This window comes from Pleurodeles waltl, chromosome 7 (assembly GCF_031143425.1).
Source record: "Pleurodeles waltl isolate 20211129_DDA chromosome 7, aPleWal1.hap1.20221129, whole genome shotgun sequence".
Taxonomy (NCBI): Eukaryota; Metazoa; Chordata; class Amphibia; order Caudata; family Salamandridae; genus Pleurodeles; species Pleurodeles waltl.
Genome location: NC_090446.1, coordinates 74,038,676 through 74,058,920, shown reverse-complemented (window position 1 = coordinate 74,058,920; position 20,245 = coordinate 74,038,676).

Here is a 20,245-nt window from a genome sequence, read left to right as displayed (position 1 = left end):
CTGGCATTGCACAACACCTGTGCACCTGCATTCAAAAACTGTTTAAAGAGGTTGCCACTTGTGTGTCTGTCTAGAACATAGTTAGTTGTGCTGCAGTGCGGCTGCTCCAAACAACAATGACCCATTAGGTGGCGTCTACTTCTCAATCCATGGAACACCCAAGAATCAACACAAACATGTCTCCAACAGACAGCAGCAGGACTTTCTGGATGCTGACCTGGAATATCAACTAAAAAAGTTAAATTTAGGGTAAATAACTCATATAGGGAGGCTTTGAGCCAGTGTGGTGATTGAAATGATGGCTCAGTGAGCTGATGGTTGGACGTCATGAAGAAATTTTGAACAGTTATAAAGTCATTGCTGTCCTGGTGTGTTTCTGTAATAGTTACAGTTACATGGGTTTTGTAGGACCATGGACGCTCTTGGAATACAGAGATATTTTTATTAAAAGACCATGAGAGGCTCCATAATATATAAAGTAGTATGGGCCTGTGTCATGCGTTACAGGTTTAAATTATTTTGTGCCTTAATGGTGTCCTAACTACAGTTGGTTTATTAACCTTCTTGCTTTCTCAAATTTGCATGAAAATGCACCATTTGCCCACTCTTTATCTGAACCCCCGCGAACCTGCCTCATGACGTTCAGGCTCACTCACTATGCTCGCTCACCACGGGGCACTCGTCCCAAACTTTTACGCCCCACCACTTTCAAATGTCACCAGCCACCACTGAGCTACACGCTGTACAGTGAGAAGTGCAGAAATTCCAAACTTCCTTCTTTCAGGAAAAACAGTCCAGGTTGTAGGAGTAGCAAATCAGTATTTGACCAACCCATTTGTAGATCCAGTTCAGGTTAAGATTGGCAACTTTCAGGCAATGCACAAATTCGTAGTCTGTGATTCACGTCCAGTATCCTAACTGGGAAGGGACTTGCTGTGTAAAACAAGGTGCTTGATCACCTGTTCAAATGATGGAATCGACATTGAGACCAATAGCAATGATGAAGATGACCCGGCACTAGAGACAGAGGGGGTCACCGACCACGGGAGCACCGCCAACAGGCTGGCGGTGCTCCCTCGAGCATTCTGACCGCGGCGGTTCAGCCGCGGTCAGAAACGGAAAGTCGGCGGTCTCCCGCCGACTTTCCGCTGCTCGGGAGAATCCTCCATGACACCCCCTACCGCCATCCTGTTCCTGGCGGGTCTCCCGCCAGGAAAAGGATGGCGGTAGGGGGTGCCGCGGGGCCCCTGGGGGCCCCTGCAGTGCCCATGCCAATGGCATGGGCACTGCAGGGGCCCCCGTAAGAGGGCCCCACAAAGTATTTCAGTGTCTGCAAAGCAGACACTGAAATACGCGACGGGTGCAACTGCACCCGTCGCACCCCTGCAACTCCGCCGGCTCAATTCTGAGCCGGCGTCCTCGTTGCAGGGGCATTTCCGCTGGGCCGGCGGGCGCTCTTTTGGAGAGCGCCCGCCGGCCCAGCGGAAATGTATGAATGGCCGCCGCGGTCTTTTGACCGCGGTGCGGTCATTTGTCGGCGGGACCTTGGCGGACGGCCTCTGCCGTCCGCCAAGGTCTGAATGACCCCCAGAGTGTGAGACCATAAATGAGGAATATCCTCTGATTTATTTCTTTCCAATGTTCACAGTGAAGGAGCTTCACCCCGATTTACAGGGAATGGTTAAAGAGAAAGTGTGGGATCCGACAGGAAAAGAGATAGGTCTGATAAAGGGAGTTGAGCCAGTTAAGGTTTCTGTAAAGCTGAATGCAGTTTTTTCTTCAGATTCCCCAGTACCATCTGCTACAAAATGTTCTTATGAAGGTCACCCAAATAATTGCAGAATTTGTGAAGCAGGGGATTTTGAAAGAAGTGTTGAGCAGCTCATGTAATTCACCAATTATGGGAATGAAAAAGCCTTGTGGGAAAGTTCAAATTGTCCAGGATTTGGGAAAGATAAATTATATTGTGATCAAATGTTGTCCAGTTGTACCAAACCCAGCTGTGATAATGTTCCAGATTCCATGCGATGCTGAGTGGTTCACTGTCATTGACCTGTCACAAGCTTTCTTTTCGGTGCTGCTTCATAAGGACAGCCAATTTCTCTTTTGTTTCAAATTTCTAGACTGAGTTTACTGTTGGTGTGGAATTCCTCAAGGGTTTTCAAAGTCACCTTCCATATTCAATCAGATCTTGGAAAAGAATTTGGAGTCATTGGAACTGCCTTTCCATTCGTCCCTAGTACAGTACATTGACGACTTGCTGATTGTGTCCAGGGCAAGGGACGAGTGCAAGTATGACTCGATTGCCCTGTTAAACCATTTAGGAAAGAATGGTCATAAAGTGTCACCACTTAAATTACAGTACTATCAGAAAGAAGTGACATTTTTGGGTCACCAGATTGAGAAAAGATGAATTCCCTGACCACACAGAGAAATGTCTGGGCGTTCTTAGGGATGGTAGGCTACTGTCGCCAGTGGATTCACAATTTTTCAATCATTTTGAGGTCATCGCAGAAGCTGTCCCACAAAGAGGTCACCGATCCCATAGTGTTAGACCAGGCTGGAACGAAATCGTTTTCTGAGTTGATAGAGTGTATGTGCAAAGCTCCGGCTTTGGGTATGCCTGAATACATGAAACCTTTTACATTGTTTTATCATGAACGTGAGATCATGTTCTTTGTCTGTCTTGACACAAGTCCCTGGAGGTGTAAACCCCCGTTAGCATATTTTTCAGCTACTTTGGACCCAGTTGCAGCAGCCTTACCACGTTGTTTGTGTGCCGTTGCAGCGGTTGGACAGAGCCTCACACAGTGTGAAGGTATAGTGATGGGATATCCTTTGACAATGATGGTCCCTCATTCTGTTGAAGTTCTCTTTATCCGCACCAAGACCCAATATTTGACAGGTGCAAGATTGACCTGTTATGAGACAAGTATTTTAGGGTCACCAAATGTGTCATTGAAAAGATGTAGAGTACTGAGCCCAGCAACTTTACTTCCAAATGAAAATGTTGAAATTGAGAAGTTAGAAAGACATTGAGCATGATTGCCTTGAAGTAACTGATCTGTGCACAAAACCGAGACCTGACATTAGAGACACTCGATTGGAAGAAAGTGACCAAATTGTTTTTGTTGATAGCTCTTGTTTAAGAGACGATACAGGAAAACTGAGAGCAGGATATGCTATGTGCACAATTTCTGGTATCCTGAAAGTGTCCTGGCTTCAAGGAGTGTATTCTGCCCAAGTAGCAGAACTGGTAGCTCTTAATAGAGCATGACATGTTTCTGCTCAGCGGAAAGTTACAATCTATACGGATAGCCAATATGGATTTGGAATAGTCCATGATTTTGGCCAGTTGTGGCCACAGAGAGATTTCATGACCTCTTCTGGTTCACCAGTAAGAAATGGTGGTAGAATTAAAGAATTGTTACATGCTATCCAAATGCCTGAAGAAATTGCCGTTGTGAAATGCAGTGCACATCTGAAGTCACAAGACTTTGGTGGTCATTACAACCCTGGCGGACGGTGTTAAAGCTGCGGTAACACCGCAAACAGGCCGGCGGACAAAAAAAGGGAATTACGACTCTGGCGGAAACCGCCAACTAAGACAGCTACTTTAACACACCGCCCGCCACGGCGGTTCAGACAAACAGCGCGGCGGACACCGCTAACAGACAGGCGGAAGACAATGTACTGCCCACCCTTTTCAGGGGCGGATTCCCCGTGGATAAAAACACGGCGGAAACAGCTTTTGCTATGGGAAAACGCTCACCTCAACACATCCCACGAGGAACGAGGACACCATGGAGCCAGAACTACAAATACTCCCAGCCCTTGCATTCCTGCTCATCTACGACCAACAGCGACGTACGCGCAGAAGATACCGGTGAGTACTGCACCTACGACACGGGGGAGGGGGGAGGCAAAAGTTACGGGGACACCCACCAAACACCCCCACCCTCGCATATCACAACATACACACCAATGCAGTCACAAAAATCACAGTAACAACCCACAATCCCCCCGGAAGAATGCAAAGACAAAGCGAATTGCGGTCAAACTTTGTATTGTGACAATATACTAACCATAAAAAAATATACTGATATATATCACGAAATATGTGAAAAATAAATGTACAATACAAGAAGTAGTGCAGATATGTACACAACAATGTCCGTGCACCAACAGTCCAAAAATGCATGGGCGACGCCCACGATAGATACCTGACCAAAATCAGAGAGAACACTGCCGAGGCATCAGATAGAAACAATACAGGCACCTCAGGGGGAAGGGAAAGGGGGGCACCTCAGCCACATGAATGTGAAGCCAGATCCACGACGGGGCACCATGCCCATTGATGTATCCTGGGGAGTGAAAAGCCACAGTCTCTCAAGTCTATACAGTGGGTGGTTTGCCCACTATGCCATCCTGGGGAGTGCAAAGCCACAGTCTCTCAATTCTCTACAGTGGGTGTGTTGCCCACTGTGCCATCCTGGGGAGTGCAAAGCCACAGTCTCTCAAGTCTCTACAGTGGGTGTGTTGCCCACTGTGCCATCCTGGGGAGTGCCGGACTATTCATACCCACGCGGTCTTTGCCCTGTTCAGCGGTCTTCACCATGGCGGTCTTTGCCCTGTTCAGCGGTGGTTTGCCATGGCAGTCTTTGGCCTGTTCAGCGGTGCTTTGCCATGGCGGTCTTGTCCCTGTTCAGCGGTCTTCACCATGGCGGTCTTTGCCCTGTTCAGCGGTGCTTTGCCATGGCAGTCTTGTCCCTGTTCAGCGGTCTTCACCATCCATGGCGGTCTTTGCCCTGTTCAGCGGTCTTCACCATGCCGGTCTTTGCCCTGTTCAGTGGTGCTTTGCCATGGCAGTCTTTGGCCTGTTCAGCGGTGCTTTGCCATGGCAGTCATTGGCCTGTTCAGTGGTGCTTTGCCATGGCGGTCTTGTCCCTGTTCAGCGGTCTTCACCATGGCGGTCTTTGCCCTGTTCAGCGGTGCTTTGCCATGGCAGTCTTGTCCCTGTTCAGCGGTCTTCACCATGGCGGTCTTTGCCCTGTTCAGCGGTCTTCACCATACTGGTCTTTGCCCTGTTCAGCGGTGCTTTGCCATGGCAGTCTTAGGCCTGTTCAGTGGTGCTTTGCCATGGCAGTCATTGGCCTGTTTAGCGGTGCTTTGCCATGGCGGTCTTGTCCCTGTTCAGCGGTCTTCACCATGGCGGTCTTTGCCCTGTTCAGCGGTGCTTTGCCATGGCGGTTCTGATACTGACATTGGTGTGTGGCATGACGATCTCCATAATGGACATTGGTGTGTGGCATGACGAACTCCACACTGGACATTGGTGTGTGGCATGACGATCTCCACACTGGACATTGGTGTGTGGCATGACGAACTCCACAATGGACATTGGTGTGTGGCATGACGATTTCCACAATGGACATTGGTGTGTGGCATGACGAACTCCACACTGGACATTGGTGTGTGGCATGACGATCTCCACACTGGACATTGGTGTGTGGCATGACGAACTCCACAATGGACATTGGTGTGTGGCATGACGAAGTCCACACTGGACGTTGGTGTGTGGCATGACGTTCCATCATTGCCCAGCGGGCTGTGGGATTCTGGACCCTCATGGGCTGTGACTCCGGCGGTGGCGGTGGTCTCCTGACCAGTAACGATACTTGAGCCCTCCTGGGCTGTGACTCCGGCGGTGGCGGTGGTCTCCTGACCAGTAACGATACTTGAGCCCTCCTGGGCTGTGACTCCGGCAGTGGCGGTGGTCTCCTGACCAGTGACGATACTTGGGCCCTCCTGGGCTGTGACTCCGGCGGTGGTCTCTGGACCAGTGACGATACTTGGGCCCTTCTGGGCTATGACTCTGGCGGTGGTCTCTGGACCAGTGACGATACTTGGGCCCTCCTGGGCTAAGACTCTGGCGGTGGTCTCCTGACCAGTAACGACGGTGCTGTCGGTTGTGTCTGGACCTCCGGAAATGATGGCGCATTTCTCCGCCGTGACACTCACAACAGGTTGGGGAGACTTCCTCAGGACCTTCCCCACCTTCTTTGGAGTTACTGATGACTCACCAATCGCCTTGGATCCCATTTTACTTTTTGTCCCACCAGGAGTCTTGACACGGTCCCGTCATCCACTCTCCAATTTCGGAGCATTTTCAGGGGGTGGGCTGACAGTGCCTTGGCTCCGGGTCCTACTGCCTACGCTGGTGGACGGGGCACTCTAAAAACCTGGAACACGCACCACTGGTACTGGAGGCTTTTTGGCTGAGGCGCTACGAGGGGACTGATGAATAGGAGGGGGGTGGGGGGAAAAAAGGTCAATTTGACATAGGGACAGTTTCTGACGGACACTGGGATGGGTAGCTGGAGGGGGTCTGGGAGTGGAGGAAGAGGAGGTGGTTGTAGGAGATGTCACTTTAGCTGTTTTGGGTGCAGGTGCAGGTACTGGAGGCTGTCGTGAGGTGGATGGATGTTGGGTGAGTGATTGCCGGCGTTTGTGTACTTTGGGAGGGGGCGTCACAGACACACTGGGAGAGGACACAGGGGATGTGTATATGGCAGTGGAGGTGGTGAGTGCAGGTGAGCGGCTTGTGGTGCTGGGTGTCCTGGTGCGAGTCCCAGTGCCTGTAGATGTGGTGCATGCAGGTGTGTGTGTAGACGACCCTGGGAGGGAGGAGGGAGGAGGGAGAAGAGGAGGAGGGGGACACAGTGGAGACAGTGAATGTTGCTGTATCTGTATGGGTCTGATGCTTGTGTGAGTGCCTGTGGTGTGTGTGGTGCCTATGTTTGCTTGAGCTACTTGTGTGTGTTGACTTGTGTGCATGCTGGTCTGTAGGTGTGCTTGGGATGGGCTGGGGTACAGGGGATTGGGTCTGGGTGGAGAAAGTTGGAGGGGGGAGGCTGGACACAGGGACAATGGCTGCCATCAGTGCTGAGGTCAGAGATTGCAGGGTTCGCTGAAGGACAGCCTGACCAGAATGAATGCCTTCCAGGAATGCATTACCGTGTTTCAACTCTCGTTCTACACCCTGGATGGCATTCACAATGGTAGACTGCCCAACAGTGAGTGACCTGAGGAGGTCAATGGCCTCCTCACTGAGGGCAGCTGGGGTGACTGGGGCAGGGCCTGAGGTGCCTGGGGCGAAGGTGATGCCCATCCTCCTGGGTGAGCGGGCACGGGGCGAACGCTGAGGGGCTGCTGGGAGGGCGGTGCTGGTAGGGGAGGTGGCGGCTGTACCTGTAGAAGTGGGGCGCACAGATGGCGCCGCCACCACAGGGAGGCTCCCATCGGCGGACGAGTCCGTGTCGCTGTTTGGTGATCCTGTGGCTGACGTGAAGCTCCCTCGCCCTCCGTCCCACTGGTGAATTCAGAGTCTGTGGTGTGGCCCTCCATGGCCATGTGGGATGCAGCTCCCTCGTGCTCCGGTGCCATTGTACCTCCGCCTGTTAATGCTGATGTACAGAAGGACAGGGAGAGCAGAAAAAGGGGGGAGACAGAAGAAAGAGCGTTTTAGTGCATGGCATACCGCTACCGTTGGCGGACAAGACAAACGCAGCAGCCCCTTGCATTACGCCGTGCTCCTGCCCTCTGCACATGCAATTTCTTGGGATATGGCCTACATGGCAATGGTAGGAATCTGCCCACATGGATGGCAAAGGGGCATCTATACATCAATTTGGCTTTTTTTTTAGCTAGGGTAGAGTGCCACATGGCCTACATAACGGAGGGGCCTTGCCTACCTAACTCGCCCTGGCCTAGGGACACCCACAGCCCACCACCCCCACCCAGACAGCTCCACTGCACGCAGAGTCCATAGGATGAGGTTGTACTCACCCCCTTGTGTCTGCTGTGATGTCCTTAAGCGCCCATCCAACTCCGGGTAGGCCACCGCCAGGATCCGGAACATCAGGGGGGTCATGGTGCGACGGGCACCCCTCCCACGTTGGGAGGCCATCCCCAGCTGAGCCTCCGCCGTCTTCTTGCTGCAGCGGCGAATGTCCTCCCATCTTTTCCGGCAGTGGGTGCCCCGTCTCTGGTGGGCCCCCAGGGTCCGGACTTCCTTGGCGATGGCACGCCAAATGTCCCTCTTCTGGTGGGCGCTGACCTACATGACATGCACAAGGAAAGAGGAACAGTCATTACCTACAGCACCGTCGTTGTAATTGGTCCCCTCCCAACTCTATCCCTGTGGCCCATTCATCCCCATGCATGACTGTTCTATGTACTCTGCCCCCTTCCCTCATCCACCCAGCCCTCTCCACCCAGGCCTAGCCCATACAACGTGCTCCCTGTGTACTAACCTGTTGGTCTGGAGGACCGTAGAGTAGCGTATACTGGGGGAGGACCCCATCCACAAGTTTCTCCAACTCCTGTGCAGTGAAGGCAGGGGCCCTTTCCCCAGACGCAGCAGCCATTGTCGCTTCCAGACTGAGGTCACAGCAGCACTGGCAGTGTAGGTCCTCTCCTGTCGAATGTCAGGTATCTAGAGATTGAAGAGATAGAAAATGGTGGTGACGTCCGCGGCGGTGACGTCCGCGGCGGTGACGTCCGCGGCGGTGCGCATCATCACCGCCAGGCACCTGTTCATTGGCTCCTGGGACCCATAGGGTCCAATGTTAACCAATGCAGCATTGCGCCACGCTCTACGTCCGCCTACCGCGACGGTGTCCAACGCCAGCGCAGTTACCCCACAATTCCATTGTCCCAGTTAAGAGGTCAGGCAGCCGCCATTTCAGGGGCCCACATGGCTTCAATTACTACTGCGTCACACATACCGAGGCCTACACTCAAAACCTTTCCCGGATGGGTTAATTGTCTGTTGCAGTCTTGTGTGTGACTGTGGGTACATACCTGGAGGAATGCTGACAGTTTCTTCGCTGTTGTCCTTCTTAGGCACCGTCAGCTGGGAGATATTGGAAGATTGCGGAATCCGCCGGTGTACCGACCGCTGGTGGACCTGTTGACAATGGAAGAGCGACATGTCATCGTGACCTACTGGTTTGACCGTGCCACAATCCAGGAACTGTGTACCCAGTTGGAGCCAGACCTGATGTCACCAATCCGCCACCCGACTGGAATCCCCCCTGACATGCAGGTGCTGTCAGTGCTCCATTTCCTTGCAAGTGGGTCTTTTCAGACAACAGTGGCCATGGCATCAGGGATGTCCCAGCCTATGTTTTCCAACGTCTTGTCCAGAGTGTTGTCTGCCCTGCTGAAACACGTAAGGAGATACATCATTTTCCCTGAGGTGGCGAATTTGCCTACAGTGAAAGGTGACTTCTATGCCCTTGGACATATCCCCAACGTCATAGGTGCCATTGATGTGACCCATGTAGCTCTGGTCCCCCCGCAGGAATGAACAGGTGTACAGGAACAGGAAGAGTTATCATTCGATGAATGTCCAGATGGTCTGTTTGGCAGACCAGTACATCTTGCAGGTAAATGCAATGTTCCCTGGCTCAGTGCATGACGCCTACATCCTGCGGAATAGCAGCATCCCTGATATGATGGGTGAACACCAGAGGCACCGTGTATGGCTATTGGGGGACTCTGGTTACCCCAACCTGTCCTGGCTACTGACCCCAGTGAGGAATCCCAGGACCAGGGCAGAGGAACGCTACAATGAGGCTCATGGGCGGACTAGGAGGGTGATCGAGCGGACCTTCGGCCTCCTGAAGGCCAGGTTCAGGTGCCTCCATATGACAGGTGGGTCCCTATTCTACTCACCGAAGAAGGTGTGCGACATCATCATCGCCTGCTCCATGCTCCATAACTTGGCATTGCGACGCCAGGTGCCTTTTCTGCAGGAGGATGATCCAGATAACGGTGTTGTTGCAGCGCGTGAGCCTGTGGACAGTTATGAGGAGGAAGCTGATGAAGATGAAAACGACAACAGGGAGTCTGTCATACAGCAATATTTTCAGTGAGACACAGGTGAGTACAATTTCATGTTTCACATAATATTACATTTCACACGTCTACCTCTATCCTGTACCTACATTACACTCCCTATTTGGTCACTGAGTTGTCCCCTTCCATTTCAGTTTCAGTAATGTGGTAACCTACGTGTCAACAGCTTGCACCCTTGAAAGGCTTATGATGTGTGACATTGGTATGTTAGCCTTCCAATGGGTAACCATTTTTAACACTGTAATTGACAATACACAGTTCACAATCATTAATTGACTCCAATATTATTATGGTTTCAAGGGTGTTTATTGAAGTGCATAAAAATGTAGGGGGGTTGTGAAATGGGGAGAGGTCATGGTGGAAGAATGTCCATGGCAGAGTCCAGTCTATTAGTCTCACAGGTACATTGCACATCTGGCCATTGGAAATGGAGCTGGGGCAGTTCCGATTTGGACAGGGTAACAAAGTCGGACAGTGGGGGGACAATCAGGGTGGTCTTATTTCCTGGCAGGGGTCTTGCCATCTTGCTCTGTCCTGTTCCTGGATCTCAGGGACCGCTTTCATGATGGTTGTCCGTCTGCAGGGGGTGGGGTGCTGGTGTGGTGGTCCTGTGGCGGGGCGTCCTGTCCACTAGCGCGGGCGGAGGTGGTGGGCATTTCATCGTCCTGGCTAGTGTCAGGGGCCCCTTGGAATGCCACGGTGTCCCTCAAGGTCTTTTGAATGTCCGTCAGCACCCCTACGATGGTGCCCAGGGCAGAGCCGATGGTCCTGAGCTCCTCCCTGAACCCCAAATACTGCTCCTCCTGCAGACGCAGGGTCTCCTGCAACTTGTCCAGGACTGTTGCCATCGTCTCCTGGGAGTGGTGGTAGGCTCCCATAATGGAGGAGAGGGCCTCGTTAAGAGTTGGTTCCCTTGGCCTGTCCTCCCTCTGTCGCACAGCAGCCCTCCCAGTTCCCCTACGTTCCTGTGCCTCCATCCCCTGGACCGTGTGCCCACTACCACTGCCCCCAGGTCCCTGTTGTTGTTGGGGTGGTGGGTTACCCTGGGTGCCCTGTAGTGGTGGACACACCGCTGATTGACCTGTCCTGGGGACGAGGGAATGGGCCCGCTGGGTGGGTGCTGTGCTGGTGTTACCAGAGGGTGGCAGCTCGGTGTTGGGCTGTGGCTGGGCAAGGGGAACCGACTGTCCTGAGGCCCACGATGGTCCGGGCTGGTCATCAAGATCCAGTAGGGCAGAGCTGCTGTCGTCACTGTGGGCCTCTTCTGAGGGTGGAGTGGTGTTGTCTGGATCCTCTGGTGTGGTGACGCTCCTTCGGGTTCCTGCGGGGGTATAAGTACATGATTATTGCATGTGTGTGTTTCATGGTGTGCAATGGTTGGGTGTGCGTGAACCCCAGTGCAGGCATTCCTGTGTGGGGGCTTGTGTGATGATGGTTGAGGGGGGTGTTGTGGGTCTGTGCAGTGGGCATGCTTTAGTGCTGGGTGTCCATGCTTAGTTGTGTCATGCAGGTCTTGGGGTTGGGATGGGTGGTTGGTGTTATGGGTAGATTAGTGAGGAGTTAGGGTGATAGGGGAGGGTGTGAGGGTGGGGGTATGTGATGTCATGCAGGTAGGGTGGGGGATATGATCGTGAAGATTTGAGTTACCAGTGTCCGTTCCTCCAACGACTCGTCCGAGGCCATCAGGATGCAAGATGGACAAGACTTGCTCCTCCCATGTTGTTAGTTGTGGGGGAGGAGGTGGGGGTCCGCCGCCAGTTCGCTGTACCGCGATTTTGTGCCTGGAAATCGTGGAACGCACCTTCCCCCGTAGGTCGTTCCACCTCTTCCTGATGTCCTCCCTATTTCCTGGGTGCTGTCCCATGGCGTTCACCCTGTCCACTATTCTTTGCCATAGCTCCATCTTCCTGGCTATGGATGTGTACTGTACCTGTGAGCCAAATAGCTGTGGCTCTACCCTGATGATTTCCTCCACCATGACCCTGAGCTCCTCCTCGGAGAAGCGGGGGTGTCTTTGGCGTGACATGGGGTGGTGTGTGTGAGGTGTGGGGTGGTGTATGTGTTGATGAGTGTGGTGAGTGTAGTGGTATGTGGTGTTTTGTGCGTGGATGTTGTGTGGGTGATGGTGTAGTGTGCCTCTGTGTGATGGGGTTCTCTATTCTGTGGTGTCTCTTTATGGCCTTCTCTCTAATTTCTGGTCGTAGGGGTTTGTGGGTGTTGTGGGTGTGTGTTTTTTATTGTATTGGATGTGTGGGTGTGGTGTTTGTATGTGTATCAGGTGTGTGTATTTGGAATTGTCCAATGTGGCGGTGTTTTGGAGCTGTGTGTGTATTTTGAGTGCCGCGGTGTGTACCGCCAATGGAATACAGCGGTTGAAAGACCGCCGCGTGGATTCGTGGGTCGTAATAGCCTGGGCGTGTTTCTGTTGGCGTGGAGGTGGAGGATATGTTTCCGCATGTTTATCGCTGACCTTTGGTGTGGCGGTATTGTGTGGGTGTCTGAATTTCGGCAGATTCCGTGATGTGTGTCATAATAGCTGTGGCGGTCTCCCGCCGCCGCGGCAGTGTATTGGCGGTCTTCTGCACGGCAGTAAGCGGCTTTTACCGCCAATGTTGTAATGAGGGCCTTTGTGTCAATGGGTAATGGATATGCGGATCAAGTCGCAAGGTTTTGCTCGTTGAACTTTATATTGTTCAAAGATAAGTGGGAACTGTTGCCTGAAGAAGATAAAACATGTTCAAATTATGCATTGAAAGTAATTGATACGATAGAAGAATTGAAAATGTTGCAGAATAATATTGGCAAGGAGGAAAAACGTTCATGGAGCAAAATTCAATGTCTGCAAACACAAGAGGAATTGTGGGTTTCAGAAGAGGATAAAATGGTTTTGCCTAATAGTCTGTTGTCTCAAATGGCTAGGTATTATCATGGTCAAGCACATGTTGGGAGGGATGCCATGATTCGTCAGTTTAAACATGATTGGTTTACACAAGTTGCTGAAACAGTTTGCCATTGTTGCTTCATTTGTCAGCAAATGAATGTGGGGAACGGGACAGTGGTTAATTTGAGCCACATTGGAACAGTAGTAGGTCCATTTAGCAGAATGCAGTTGGCTTTATTGAGATGCCTGTATGTGGAGGTTTGAGATATGTGTTGGTGATTCTTTGCATCTTTAGTCACTGGATTGAAGCATACCCTACACAAAGAAATGACAGCCTCACAGTAGCAAAGCTACTGCTAAGGGAACTGATACCATGTTACAGGTTTCCAATCTCTTCAGAATCAGTTAGAGGAAGTCACTTCAACAATGAAGTAATTAAATTACTGTGTGCAGCTTTGAACATTGAGCAGAAGTTGCATTGAAGTTACCGCCCTGATGCATCAGGACTAGTGGAACAGATGAATGGTATCCTGAATGATGATGTATTACTCACAGGTCTCTCCTGAGTAGTAGGGGTCAAACATTTTTACTAAATGTGAACAGTACAAAATCAACCATTTTGAAAATGTGCTTGCAGAGTGGTCGTGGTTACTTAACAGAACAAAAAAAACACTTACACCCACCTCACAGGCAAACAACTTAGCCTGAATATAGGCAAAGCACTCTGGCCGTCTGTGCTACCCTAGATCTCAAACTGTTCCAGAAGGCATGAGCTTACCATTATTATTCTGATATAGGTTCTCTGGAGCCAATCAGAGTGGCCTAAAGGCAAGCTGTTTTGGTTGGTAAATGCTAGCCAATCACACATGCCGGCACAGGAGATTGTTCAATGACTATACCCTTCTGATTGGCTTCTAGCAATCCATTCATAATTGTGCTGTCTTTATTGCCTATCCTGTCTGAAACGATCTATGAGTGAATGGAAGAGCAGTCAATCTTGTATCATTGCAGGATACTTTACATTTCAAGATTCTATAGTCTATTTCAGTATTTTCTGTCAGTAGCAATGCATGATGCTAATCACCCAAGGAAACAAGCTAAGATGCCAATTTAAACTATACATTTTCCTAAAGATCTATCACCTACAGATTTTAGCATGCCATAATACAGTTTTGGTCATAAGACCAGTGCTTGACCTACAATGGCTACTTTCATACAGTGAAGGAAAAAGACAAATGTATCAGAATAAGGTCCAACACAGCCTAATTGCAGACTGCTACATCAGTGTGCAGGAGTCCAAGATTCTGGGTGGACCCAGGCGATATCCAGTGACCACCGGCTAATCTACTCTCTCCAAAGTACCCTGAGATGGCTTTCAGTCTTTGAAAGCTTCAATGTACGGCTCCTCTGAGGTTGGAATTGTGTTTTACCTTGTACTGAAATGTGCTGTAAATGGAAATTATTTGGAATACTTGCAAGAGCATTTTTTTTCCCAACAATCCTGTGTCCCATCCTGAAAAAGAAGGTACAATAACTAAATCATCCCTCTACCACTAAGCCAGCTTCTGCCATTTGCTGCGATTTTTGCAAGAAAATCAAAATATCTTACCCTGCCTCTTTCTCTTTCCATTCTTGGTTCCCAAGCACTTTCTTTTCTTCTCATGGTACTACCTGCTCCTGTGAGCATTCTTTTCTCCCTTTCCTATCATGAGGAATACCCAGCTATTCCAATAACCATTCCCTCCTCCTCCTGTCAGTCATGCCTACCTTTCACCAATTTCCAGTGTTACATATTACATGCTTCTTCTGTGCTCTGTCTCAGCCTTGCATTTGCTCATGGTGGCAATCTCCTGCCATGCTTCTCATGTCCTTATCCTAACAACTATACACAACCTCTCCCATTATCCTCCCTATCTGTCACCTACTCCATTTTGAGTTCTAGTTTAAGCCACCACCCCTTGACACAAAACCACTATAATCCATCCTTTACCTGTGTCACCTACCCAAATCCACTTCCTGTTACATGCTTTGACCTGTGATCCCTATCTGCCACAATTTACAGGATTCCCCCGTGTCATGTTCAACTCCTTTCACCAATCCACTCCAGCACTCATTCCTTTCACCATATATCACTCATTTCTGCTGTCGTGCTTTTTAGTAGCTATCATCTGTCAGTCCTTCACAGATACATTCTGTTGATTTGTCATCTATTCCATGCCATCCATTCCCTGTCACTTGTAAAACTGTTACTCATCCCTTCTACCTTCTGTAAGCAATCCTCCAGCTCTAATACCCTCTACTCCCATCCCTTGACCAGCCTACTCAGATCCATACATGTCCACTACTGTCCCTCAGACTGTCATTTCATTCATCCAGTTGCAGAACAACCATCATTACCCTATACCCTTCTGTCACTCATCTCCTCTGTTGTGGCCTGCAAGATGACTCAGTGAATTTACCGCTGCTAACAATTAGTAATCTGTAGGCCACTTCTGAAACTCTGCAGGGCAAACTTAAGGCTTTCATCCTTTCAAAGTCTCTAATTTGAGTAACATTGGAAAGATGAATGCTGACACTTGTTAGTTACAAAGCTTAGAAATGAAATACTTGCTGCATAAGTGGCTTTATACAAACAAGTTATTATTGCTGCTGTTTGCACATCACTTATTGTCGCCTGACAAACATCTAGAACAAAATACCTTGTACAAAAACAGCTGCAAACATCAAGGCATGCTTCAGAGTACATGTTTGTATGTTTCAGTGAAAGACTGATGCCCTCATTATGAGTCTGGTGGCCCTAGGACCGCCAGACTCCCAGTGGCGGTCTGACTGCCGCCAAAGAGGTGGTCCCATCGCTTTGGCAGCCGTCAGACAGTCACATTATGACCATGGTAAAAGTGCTACAGTCGGACAGTTAGTTATGACAGTTTTCCTCCACACGAGGGGCTAGCGATGCCGGCGGTCCTAATTCGCAAGGGCAGCGCTGCATTTAGCGCCTCCCTGGGGATTATGAGTCTCCTCTCCACCAGCTTTTGCATGGTGTTCCCACCGCTATGTAAAAGCTGGCAGAGACAGGTTGTAGGGGGCCCCATGAGAGCCCCTGCTCTGCCTATGCACTTGACATGGGAAGTGCAGGGGCCCCCATGAACAACCCCGTCGCGCATTTCGCTGTCTGCTTAGCAGACAGTAAAAGCTCAACAGGTGCTGTTGCACCCTACCCACAGCAACTTTGCAGCTGGCTCGATTACTGTTAATGTTGTGGGCTTTTTCCCGCTGGGCCAGTGGGCGAAAACTCTGTGTCTGCCCACTGACCCAGCAGAAACTCATATTAGGTGCCGCTGGAAGATCAATGCACTGGCGGTAACCTGACAGCGGGAGTTTGGCAGGTGGCCTTTTCCGTCCACCAAACTCGTAATGAGCGGGTGAGTGTGTCTTTGTGAATGCTTATGGATATGTCTGTGTGGTTTGTGTTTGTGGAGCAGTCCTGAGAATGGAAATAAAAGTCTAGAATCCCATAAATGGAGGCAAAGGTTGTGGCTCCTGAAAGGTGACAAAGCCACGATAATAATGATGGTGAGTTAACAGGTGGTTAATGTACTTTCTGGATAGATCCGTGTTTTGTCTAGTCGCAGCTTTGATTCATCATAAAGTAGCATAGTAAAGTAGCATAGAAAGGCAATGCACATGCTGCAAAGCACAACGTAACATTCAAATCACTGCACTAGTAAGCACTGGACCCCAACCAAGCATTTCCACATGGTGTATGATACCAGAGCTATATCAGTAGTATGAAGCATTATATAAACATAACTTTAATGAACATAACTGCCTCTGTGTATGTGTTTTCCTGCTTGGCTACTCTGTTCCATGTGCTTTTCACTTTCCCTTGCTTTTAAAGTAGTGACTTATAGCACTTAAGTTTCTGAAACATGAAACTTATTCACTACATGATTGTATCAAAAACAGGGCTTCTGAACCTGAACACAGATTAGAAATCTTTTAACTGCTAATTGTTTGTTTGGCTAATGAAATGCATAACCCTTAACCACACTACTTGTAAGAACAGAGTCAGTGTATCAGGGGCAGAAGCAAAGTCATTTAGAAATGTGACATCATCGATAATATCACTGTAACATCCACAGCAAAATTATTCATAAGAAAACTGTGCATAGCGAGGGCACGAGGGTTACTTTAGGGCGCAAGTTATAGTTATTTAATTAGACTCTAAACTATAGCAGCTGAATTTCTAAGTGAGTGGAATAAATTTTCAACTGAGATCTGACGAGTCCTGTGTGCACCAGGACAGACCCACTGATCAGTTGAGAGTAAAATTTGTGGGTCGAATTTTGCTTGCGAATCAGGGTATCTGAGAAAGAGAGAGTAGCTGTTAGAGCAAAACGGCGTCAGTGAAAAGTCCGTAAAGTTTCTGAAGCGATTGTGTTAGCTTACCTATAGTAAACCAGTAAATTTGGTTTTTGGTTTTGATTAGTGCTCACAATATATTGCATTCGGTTCGTGTGACTCTGAGTTTAGGAGGACAAGCCGCATGACTTTGACAGCCACAGTACGTGTGAGTGTGACGTCATTGGAGCCGCGCTGGGATAGGTTGGTTAGTGAGAAGGGTCGCGTACGGATTAGCAGCCGTCCGTGAGGCGCAATTGGTGGAGAAAGTGGGTGAAGAGAATTCTGGGAATAAAAGCCACTTCCTCTTTTGATTTTGCGCAACATAAAAGCCGAAAAGATGATATTTTTCAAAGCTTTAAAGAGTGCTTTAGGAGGAAATACATACATTACAACAAGTATACGTGAAGCTACACCACTAGAAGGTACACAAGCTTACACTGTAAAGAAAGGGAAGGGTGTTGCGCCATGTCTTTGGTTAAAGCAATGGTGCAAAGTGACAGAGAAATATGGAAACTTAGCATTTCCTACAAATGGAACATTCAATTTGAGGGTTTTAGAGCATTTAAGGATGGTGCTATATGAATCGAAGCCCCTTCTGAGACCAGCACAGTTTGAGGCACTAGAGATCTGAGAACTAGTAGCCAGACAGCAGCAGCAACAGAAATTCAAGAGGAGAATGAGAAACGCAGAAAAGACATTAACAGAGTGTAGGAAGTTGGCTCTGTATGCACTATTTCAAAGTAAGAAATAGCATGCACAGAGTCCAAGGGTTCCCCTTAGAGGTTGATAGTGGCAAAATTAGATAATTCTAATGCTCTATTTTGTGGTAGCGTGGTCGAGCAGTAGGCTTATCAGAGGGTAGTGTTAAGAATTTGTTGTACACACACAGGCAATAAATGAGGAATACACACTCAAAGACAACTCCAGGCCAATACTGTTGATATAGAAAAATATAATTTATTTTAGAACCACAAGATTCAGGATTTGAAGTAAATACATAAAATGCAAGGTACTCCACACAGGTAAGCAAGGAACTTTGAAGTAGAGCAGTAACATACACAGTTTAGGTCAAAATGGCAATAAGCTATTTTAAAAGTGGACACAGTGCAACAATCAATAGTTCCTGGGGAGGATAAGTAAGGTTAAGTTTCTGAGGTAAGTAATGTACTTACAAGTTCAGTTTCCTGGGCATAGGCAGCCTACCGTTGGGGGTTCAAGGCAACCCCAAAGTCACCGCACCAGCAACAGAGGGCAGGTCAGGTGCAGAGGTCAAAGGAGGGCCCAAAACACATAGGCGCCTATGGAGAACAGGGGGGCTCCAGATCCAGTCTGCCAACAGGTAAGTACCTGCGTCTTCGGAGGGCAGACCAAGGTGGTTTTGTAGAGCCCTGGAGGGACATAAACGGGCACACAAAACACACCCTCAGTGGCGCAGGGGCGGCCGGGTGCAGTGTGCTTAGTAAGCGTTGGGTTTTCTGTAGAAATCAATGGAGGGACCCGGGGGTCAATCTAGCGATGCAGGCAGGGCACAGTGGGGCTTCTCGGGCCAGCTACTGACTGGGCTAGGCAGAGGGTCGTCTGATGGTCACTCCTGCACTGTAGTTTGGTTCCTTTCGGTCCTGGGGGCTTTGGGTGCAGTGCTTGGTCCAGGCATCGGGTTCTTTGTTTCAGGCAGTCGCGGTCAGGGGGTGCCTCTGGATCCTCTCTGCAGGTGTCGCTGTTGGGGTGCAGGGGGGTTGTCTCAGGTTACTCACGAGGTTGCAGTCGCCTGGGAGTCCTCTCTGCAGTGTTGGTTCTCTGGAGCTTCCGGCGGGAAGAAGAGTGAGTTCTTTCAAAGTTGCTTCCAAGTTGCAAAAATGTTGCTGTAGGTGAACAGTGCCGCTGTTCTTTGGAGTTTCTTGGTCCTTCGGTTCAGGGCAGTCCTCTGAGGTGCCATGTCGACTTAGTCATTTTCTGCCCACCAGCACACACAAGCTGTGAGGCAATGTTCATGTGCTGAGTGAGGGGTCCCCAGGGTGGCAGGAGACATGATGAAGCCCTTAGAGACCTTCCCTGGCATCAGGGCCCTTGGTCCCAGAGGTACTATTTTCAAGAGACTTATCTGGGTGCCAGGGCTGTGCCAATTGTGGGAAGAAAGGTACAGTTTAGGGAAAGAACACTGGTGCTGGGGCCTGGTTAGCAGGGTCCCAGCACTCTTTCAATCATAACTGGCATCAATAAAAGGCAAAAGGTCAGGGGGTAACCATGCCAAGGAGGCATTTCCTTACACAGAGGCTAGGTGGGACAGTGTTCAGAGACTTTGGAGAAACAAGACTTTGCAGGGAATTAAATTGTTTCCAGCAATTACACAAGACACTGAGAAAGAAGGGAGGAAAGCTACTAAAAAGACTGATAAGAGCCCTTCCGAGAGCAGGAAAGCTAAAAAGTCCTCAACATATGAGGAAGAATCAGATGATGATGAGTTTCTCACACAGATATTGAGAAATCGTCTACCACCATATGCAGCTCATGAGAGTGGTCCGAGTACCAGTGCTGATACTTCAGCTCTGACGCAGGTTCATACTAGCCTGACACAGAGTCCGATGCAGAGTAATCTTGGTGCGCCTACTACTTCAGTAGTACAAAATCAGGCGCAACTGCCACAGGTCCAGAGAATTTACCCTGATGTACCCATTAAGGAAACTGCCACAAACATAATGGTGCCCGCGGAACAGCTTTTCCCGAGACTGATGTTGGTTCAGACAGAACCAACTCCACTTTTACTGCCCCAAGTGCAGCCACAAGCTATGCTGAGATTCACTCCAGTAACGGGGACATAGTCAGACATGTCATCAATGATGAATCAAAACATGGGAGTTACCCTCCCACAGAACTTAGGTACCAGACCAACCCCAGATGCTATGGACCTCATTACAACCCTGGCGGTCGGTGTTAAAGCGGCGGTAAGACCGCCAACAGGCCGGCGGTAAAAAGAATGGAATCACCAACATGGCGGAAACCGCCAACATAGACAGCCACTTTAACACTCCAGCCACC